Below are 9,181 nucleotides of genomic sequence, written 5' to 3'. Positions count from 1 at the left end.
TGGACAGCATACTAGTGGAGGCAGGTGTCCCTCCACTGCGGTTACAGCGCCAACGTTTGCTGGTCGCTTATGCTGCCCATGTTTTCAGCTTGCCCGGGCATACTAACTGTCGGCTACTATTCCCAGAGTCGAATGTCGATCTTCCATAACGTTGACCAAGGGCTGGCAGTACGATCGCGGTCCGTGTCTGAGAGCTTCTCTTCGGGCTTGGGGCTTTACCTCTTTCGCCTCCTTTCAGGGCACCTCTGCGTACACCCCCATGGTGTGTGCCTCGCCCTCGCCTTCAGCTTGAATTGGCACAGGGCCCGAAGGACTCAGTCCCTCCGGAGGCCTTCCGGCGCCGCTTTCTTTATCTCCTTGCAATGTATCAGGGCTCTGGCATTGCGTACTCTGACAGCTCGATGGTTGCTGGTCGTGTCGGTTATGCGCTTACTCTAGGGGACCATTCCGAACAACGTTCATTGCGGGCTGGCTGTAGCGTTTACACTGCTGAGCTGGTACCCTAGAGTATATCCGCTCCTGCTCAGGTGAGTCCTTCGTGATCTGTAGCGATTCCCTGAGCGGTTTACGAGCTCTCGACCAGTGTTTCCCTCGTTCTCATCTGGTGATGGCTATCCAGGAGTCCCTGCATACTCTTGCCCGTTGCGGCCGCTCTGTGGTCTTTGTGTGGACCCCCGGTCATGTCGGTATCCCGGGCAATGAATATGTTGACCGCCTGGCGAATGAGGCCATCAGTAAACCATCTATGGACATTGGCCTCCCAGTGACTGATTTGCGAGCAGTCCTCCGCCGACAAGTTTTTGCGCTTTGGGACTCTGAATGGCGCGATTGGATCACGCCCAATAAACTCCGTGCCATTAAGGAGACAACGACTGTGTGGCGGTCATCCATGTGAGCCAACTGCAGGGACTCAGTCGTGCTTTGTCGGCTCTCCATAGGCCACTCCCGGCTGACACACAGTTACTTACTGCGTCGGGAGGACCCTCCTCTGTGTCGCTGTGGGGCGGCTTTGACAGTGGCCCACATTTTGTTAGCTTGTCCCCTTTTAGCTGTGGTCAGGCAGACATTTGCGCTGCCTGATATGCTCCCTGCCCTTTTAAGTGATGACCCTGCTATGGCTGGCTTAGTTTTATGTTTTATTCGGGCAGGGGTTTTTTATCATTTAATATGAGTGTTTATGTTTTATTTTATTGTTTTGTGTTGATTCTGGCCTTTGGCCTACGGTTTTTAATGTGTTCTCGGTGGTTGGCTTTTCCTTTTTTCTGCTATGGTCGCCAACCACCGCCACACTTCGTGTGATTTTAATTTGTTATGTCTGTTCTTTGTCTGAGTCTTTCTTGTCCTGTGTTTTCTGTTGTCTCTATTATCCGTTTTTACTCTGTGTGGTAGTTTTTAAACTTTGGAACAAGGGACCGATGACCGTAGCAATCTGGTCCCTTTAATACCCACAAACCAACCAACAAAATGACGACACCAGAAACGAGTGATACGAGTGCGCCATCGCGAGCTTCTTCAATGCCTGAACCCGCTCTTCAGGACGAGCTGGGACAGGCAACTGATGAAAACGTGTTGCAAAGACACACAATGATCACGTTGCTCCTAGAGCAAAACATTAAAAACGGTAAGGTTAGTCAGGCAGCTTTGACAATAATTAAAAATAAGCTGGCGGCATGGGCCATCGCCAGTGCCAAGCTTGAGGGCTGTGTAGAGGAACTTGAGAAAGAAAATGAAAGACTAAGAAAGCAACCTGTCAAGACCTGGGTGGGAGTGGTCGCACAAGCGCCACTGAAACCGCAAACAACTAAAGACACCATTGCTCGAGTTAACAAACGATCACACACAACGGTCTTTTTAAGGACTTTGCCTGGCCAAGATTCCAGCGTAAAAAATATATAGAAGCTACTCACAACCACCATCAATCTTGTCAAAGACAAAATCAAAATAAAGAAAGTAAAACCGAGCAAAAACTCGGTAATCGTTGAAGTTGCCTCAGAAGAGGACAAAGAAAAACTGTTGAACAATGCCAAATTAAACTTGGTGGTCAAATGCGAGCCACCGAGGAAAAGAAACAATCTGGTCATCTTATATGACGTACCAACGATTATGACTAACGAGGAACTACAGAACACTATTAAGGCTCAGAATTTTGAGGACATGGCAGACGAGGAATTTAAAGAAAGTTGTAGACTGAGATTCAAAACGGGGCCTCGGGACCGTGATGTGGTTCATCACGTTGCCGAGGTCTCCGCCCAAATGTGGAAAACAGTAACGGCAATGGGCAAACTATACATTGGCTTTCATGCCGTAAATACTAGAGACTATCTTGTGGTACCACGTTGCAACAATTGCGGAGATCCCGACCACATTCTGAGGCACTGTACCAGGGGGTCGGCCTGCTCAAAATGTGGTGAGGATGGTCACGTAAGGAAAGACTGTAGGGCTGCATCAGTCTGCATCCCATGTAAAAGACGGAGCAAAACACCTTGCGGAGCCACTGGATGCAACTGCCCCACTTGCAGACTCTTACAGCAAAGACTAATTTCAAGGATAGATTATGGCTGATAAAGCTAAAGCCAACAGGATGCCCAAGAGAAAATCCCTGAACAAAAGGAGGAGGGATGCCATGAGGGCAAGTGCTTTTATGTTATTCTTGAGGTCGCTCACGAGCGCCACTATTGAAACCACCAACACAAGCACTCAAACCGACTTTTCCACAATGGACAGAGGGACTCAAACGGAGCCCCCTTTTACAGCCACGTTTCCCTCCTCCCCAAGCCGGGAGACGAGGCCGACTAAAGACCAACGGCAAAGGCATCCTGTAGCAGAGACTGTGGCAATCTCAACAACAGAGGAGAACAGAACTTCAAGGAAACCTGTTCAGGAAAACATAATAACTAGCTCCAGCGAAACATCTACCACAACAGATCCTGTCGTCAGATTGCCACCAGTCGACCCAGTCAGAGTCCATCCCCACCTCGAATTCACTATGCAACTAGCAAGACTAGAGCAGCCAACTACCCTGACCACTGCCTTGAGACACGTGGTTCGGGTGGGACATGAATATGGTACGAGAGTCACCTTCTCAGTAATGGCGGCTGTGGACAGAATTCAGCTAAAGTCAGTGAATCTCCCCACCGACTTCGGAGCCCTGTGGGACTTACTTATGAAAGTCTTCGAAAGACGAGGTGAAAAATTCGACCTGGACGATAACTATGACCAAGCAGTTTTGGCAAATGGACGCATCTCATACGACTGGAGCAAGACATGGCCAAATGACAGAATCCACACATACTTTCCATAAATGACTACATGACGATAATCACCACCACCAAACTTAACGCCCATAACAGCAGACTAGTGATGCAGGAGCTATGGAAGGAAGTGGAGGAGAGGAGACTAGATGTGCTCTGCCTGCAAGAGCCGTACTCCCTAAATGGGAAAATAGCTTTCTCAGCTGCGACCTGGCAAGTCGTAAGTAAAGGGGAAGACCCAAGATCGGCAATTATAATAACTAATAAACTTCTAAGGGCCACAGTGTTATCACAATTCACAACGAGCCACTGTAACGTCATGGAGCTGCAGTCTTCATCAGGAGCAATCGTCATCATTAACATTTACTTCCAGCATGGAGACGATATTGAGAGACATCTGGAACACTTTACCACAGTTATCACGGCGTTGCGGGGGCGGAAAGCGATTGCAACAGCTGACATAAACGCTAAATCCCCCGTATGGTACAGCGGAACCAGGGACCCTAATGGAGAGAAGGCAGAAGAGGCCATCATGGCCTTGCAGCTGGTGGTGGCTAACAAGCCGGGCAACCCTCCAACCTACGTGGCGTGAGGTGGCCAAGGTAAAAACATTGATGTGACCCTGGCTACGCCTAATGCTGTGTATCTCATTCAACAATGGAGAGTAGAAGAGAACGCCACCACTAGCGATCACAACCTCATCACATTCACTATAGGAGACAAGGAGAGCCGCTGGGCCATGGGGTGGGAGGTGCAATACAACTACAAAAGAGCCGATTGGGAAAGACTTGCTAGGGAGTGCGACATTCCTGCACTACCAGAAGGTGATGGACACCTGGACATTGACGTAGACAATAGAGCCGAGGAACTGGTGAAAGTAATAACTCGAGCAGTGAAAGCTGCTGTACCTACTAGGAGGAAGGCCATGGCGGCCTCTCCATCACCATGGGCAGCTGAACTGGAGGAGATGCGCCGGTCTGTCAGAGGGCTCAGGAGGCACTGCCAGCACAGTGTCGTGTGGTTGGAAAGTCAAAGATGGTTGCAGCTATACCGGGAAGCCAAAGACAACTTCCAAAAACAACTACGCGAAGTCAGATCAAAAAGCTGGGAACACTTTGTTTTGAATCAATTACCCTTAGACCCATGGGGAGTCCCCTACAAGCTTGTCAATGAGAAAATCCACTCTCCTATGGAGCACTCAACCGTCAGGTATGGGGGCGGGATGACGGAGTCTTGGCAGGAAACTGCTGAGGTCCTTCTCCAGTCCCTGTTGCCTGACGACACTGCAGATACAGAGACAGATGAACAACGGCAGCTGCATAATGATAATAACAATGAATATGGAAATGAAACGGCAGTTTACCCATTCTCTGAAGAGGAGGTAGCTGCTCATATAAAATCCCTGAGAGAGGGAAAGCTCCCAGACCGGATGTCATTGTGGCAGAGGTGGTGCAATTCCTGGCTCATCAGATAGTCGCCCCTCTAACTCACCTCTACAACGAATGTCTCAGGCAGAAAAAGTTCCCTCGAATCTGGAAGAGGGCAAATGTAGTAATCATCAAGAAAGGAGACCCAGCAGAAATAAAATCTTACAGACCAATCTGCCTGCTCGATCTGCTTGGGAAAGTTCTGGAAAGACTACTGGCTGACAGAATGGCTGCACACCAAGTGCTGTGCGGGATGAGCAGCAGGCAGTTCGGCTTCAGGCCTGGGCGATCGTCATCTGATGCAATTGCCCTGGCGGCCGAGGTTTGTGGCTCTAGCCCATTCAAGTACGTTGTCGGCATCATGGTGGACATAAGTGGCGCCTTCGACAACCTGTGGTGGCCTTTGCTCTTCTCCTGTTTACGGGAGGATCGGGAGGTTTGGCTATCATCGCAAAGCACAAGAGTAAGAAAAACTCACAAAAGGATGTCCCCAGGGCTACGTACTAGGTCCCTTGTTCTGGGACATCCACATGGAACCCTTACTAGACAAAATACAGCAAAGTGATGAAGTGCTAGAGGTGATAGCCTATGCAGATGACCTCCTCCTACTGGTCGGCGGCCTTAACCGAGAAGATATAGAGCCCAAGATAGAAAGAGCAATAGAAACACTACAACTTAGGTGCCGAAACACAAAGATGAAGATCTCACCAGGCAAGTCCACATACCTTCTTCTAAAGGGACCGCTAGTTCGTAATCCAACTGTCAGGATTGAGGGCTTACCAGTTCTCCGCCGACGAGAGACTCACTACCTTGGAATCATCATTGATGAAAGGTGGCTCATCAGACTTTACCACAATAGTATACTCACCTCTATAGTGGGTTACGGCTCGGGAGTCTGGGCGCACAGGCTCACGAGGGTGATGCCTCCATGACAGTGAGAAGAGTACAGAGAAATATGATTATGAGATCAGTGGGGGCATACAGGACTACACCGGGAGGAGCCCTGATAGTCATAATGGGGCTCTGCCCCTTGAACATCCAAATTCGAGAACAGGCCGCTTGGTATTGGGCAAAGAAGGGGAATATGGAGAAAACAGAGGAAATTTTAGGTAGCAGCACTGGGAAAAAGGTTGAGATTAGGTTAAGAGGGGACGAGCTATGGCAACAATCGTGGGAAGACGAAGAAACAGGGCGCAGAACTTTTGATTTTCTACCAGATGTTAGGGAATGGATGGGAATGACATATCTCGAACCAACCCAGGGACTAATTCACTTTCTCACTTATGTCGATTCAGAAAAAAGGCAACACCAGCGCGAGACTGTGGTGGTCCGGAGGGAACTCCTGACCATGTAGTCTATGAGTGCCCCCTTTTCAATGATGTGGCTTCAGTGTTACACGACCAACTACCGCACTATGACAGACAACACAACACAGTTCAGACCATTAACAAACTGGCTAACGTCGTATCAGAGAAAATCTGAAAGGATTACCTGAGAGATTTAAACTAGCATTAATGAGAGACTTACCTAAACCCCGAAAGAGTCTGGTACCCTATTCCCAAAACGCCTGGGCGCGGAAAGGCCGACTTCCTCAGTCTGGAATCCGCCGCGCCTCGGGACTCAGAAGGAGTGGGGTGCAACTTCTCAGATTTTGACGACGCACCTGATTTGACCCTAGAATAGGTTCAGTTGTAGGACTTAGTTTTTAGACACTATTTCTAGAAACCTGCAGCGATCAACATCTTGGTCTGCCCAGTGTCAGGGGCACGCTCTTTAGCGTTAGCTCAATGAGCAAGGCTCTATAGTAGGTTTATATTTCAACTGACACATATGTAACGCTGTAGGCCTTAGTAACTAGTCTATAGTTAGGTTACCTGCTTTCTAGTTAATTAAGAAACTAATTTGTCCATTGCATTTATCCCATAGCTAACATACTAACTAGTTACTTAAATATGACTTAGAATAGCTGCGATCACATAAGGTAGTGGGATAAATTGTATAATTAATAAGTTTTTGGAAATTAAAAAAAAAAACAGAGTCCCGACCAGAGAAGGAAAGGATGCTTTTATTAGATCAAAACCAATCGGTTGGCTCGTCCGGTCCATTTGCCTTGGTGACTGAATACCTTTAGGCTGATCGCACTGTCCTCGTACCGGCGACGCATCTTTCAAATATCTGCCTTATCAACTGTCGATGGTAGGTTCTGCGCCTACCATTGTTGTAATGGGTAATGGGGAATCAGGGTTCGATTCCGGAGCGGGAGCCTGAGAAACGGCTACCACATCCAAGGAAGGCAGCAGGCGCGCAAATTACCCACTCCCGGTACGGGGAGGTAGTGACGAAAAATAACGATACGGGACTCATCCGAGGCCCTGTAATCGGAATGAGTACACTTTAAATCCTTTAACGAGTATCTATTGGAGGGCAAGTCTGGTGCCAGCAGCCGCGGTAATCCCGCTCCAGTAGCGTATATTAAAGTTGTTGCGGTTAAAAAGCTAGTAGTTGGATTTGTGTCCCACGCTGTTGGTTCACCGCCCATCGGTGTTTATCTGGCATGTATCGTGGGACGTCCTGCCGGTGTGGCCAGCCGAAGGCGTGTGACCGCCTCGTGTGTGCTCGTGTGTCCCGAGGTGGACCCCATTGAAATCCTACCAGGGTGCTCTTTACTGAGTGTCTCGGTGGGCTGGCACAATAACTCTGAACAAATTAGAGTCCTTAAAACAGGCAAGCCCGCCTGACTACTGTGTGCATGGAATAATGGAATAGGACCTCGGTTCCATTTTGTTGGTTTTCGGAACCCGAGGTAATGATTAATAGGGACAATGGTGAGCATTCGAATTGCGACATTAGAGGTAAAATTCTTGGATCGTCGCAAGACGAACAGAAGCGAAAGCATTTGCCAAGTATGTTTCATTAATCAAGAACGAAAGTTAGAGGTTCGAAGGCGATCAAATACTGCCCTAGTTCTAACGATAAACGATGCAAGCCAGCGATCCGCCACAGTTCCTCCGATGACTTGGCGGGCAGCCTACGGGAAACCAAAGCTTTTGGGTTCCAGGGGAAGTATGGTTGCAAAGTTGAAACTTAAAGGAATTGACAGAAAGGCATCACCAGGTGGAACCTGCTGCTTAATTTGACTCAACACGGGAAACTGCACCAGTCCCAGACACCGGAAAGACTGACACATTGATTGCTTTTTCTTGATTTGGTGGGTGGTGGTGCATGGCCGTTCTTAGTTGGTGGAGGGATTTGTCTGGTTAATTCCGATAACGAATGGGACTCTACCCTGCTAACTAGGCGTGTGACATCCTTCGTGCTGTCAGCGATTACTTTCCGTGTTAAACAGACAGGCGGCTTCTAGCCGCACGAGATTGAGCAATAACAGGTCTGTGATGCCCTTAGATGTTCTAGGTGACACGCGCGCTACAGTGAAGGAATCAGCGTGTCTTCCTAGGCCGAAAGGTCGAAGTAACCAGCTGAACCACCTCCATGCTAGGGCTTGGGGTTTGAAATTATTCCCTATGAACGAGGAATTCCCAGTAAGCACGAGTCATAAGCTCGCGTTGATTACGTCCCTGCCCTTTGTACACACCGCCCGTCGCTACTACCGATTGAATGATTTGGCGAGGTCTTCGGACAGGTACACGGCATCGCCATTGTCGTTGCCGATGCTACCGGAAAGATAACCAAATTTAATCATTTAGAGGAAGTAAAAGTCGTAACAAGGTTTCCGTAGGTGACCCTGCGCAAGGATCATTACCGACTAGACTGCACGTCTTTCGATGTGTGTGTCGTGTCGTGCAACACGCTACCTGTATGGCTCGCAGTAGCCGTGCCCCGCGTGCGGAACCACGCGTGCTTTTCAAATCTAACGGAAAATTTGTGTGGTACGAGCGCTGAAACTCTGGAGCGGCTGGCCTGCGGCACCTAGCGCCGGTTTTGAATGACTTTCGCCCGAGTGCCTGTCCGCTCCGGTGTGGAGCCGTACGACGCCCATCGGCCGTGAGGCCGTTGGAAAAAACACTGGAACAAGTGCCATCAAACGCCTCAGTCCCGCCTATGCAACTCTTTTGAAAGTGGAAACTAAAAAAGACCACCCAGGAAGGTGGATCACTCGGCTCGTGGGTCGATGAAGAACGGAGCAAATTGCGCGTCGACATGTGAACTGCAGGACACATCAACATCAACGTTTCGAACGCACATTGCGGTCCATGGATTCCGTTCTCGTGCCACGTCTAGCTGAGGGTCGGCTACATATACTGAAGCGCGCGGCGTTTGCCCACTCAGCACCAAACGCAACACCGCTCCTGGTCACGATCGTGTCACCTACCGTCACCTTCGTAAAGCTCCTGTCTCTTTCCTCTCCACCCTGGCCGGGCTCTACAATGTAGTCCTGTACACCGGTTACTACCCCGACCTGTGGAAAACCTCCCGTATCCTCATGTTCCTTAAACCCGGCAAACCGCCGTCCGCCGTCTCCTCCTACCGTCCCATCAGCCTTAC

At 49.3% G+C, this 9,181-nt stretch overlaps 1 pseudogene; it reads left to right on the top strand.

Moving 5' to 3' along the window:
• The first annotated feature begins 8,772 nt into the window (after positions 1–8,772).
• LOC124608378 lies at positions 8,773–8,927 on the top strand (annotated as a pseudogene).
• Positions 8,928–9,181: the final 254 nt, after the last annotated feature.

Source organism: Schistocerca americana, chromosome 3, assembly GCF_021461395.2.
Source record: "Schistocerca americana isolate TAMUIC-IGC-003095 chromosome 3, iqSchAmer2.1, whole genome shotgun sequence".
NCBI classification, from domain to species: domain Eukaryota; kingdom Metazoa; phylum Arthropoda; class Insecta; order Orthoptera; family Acrididae; genus Schistocerca; species Schistocerca americana.
This window is presented reverse-complemented; position numbering and strand designations above follow the sequence as displayed.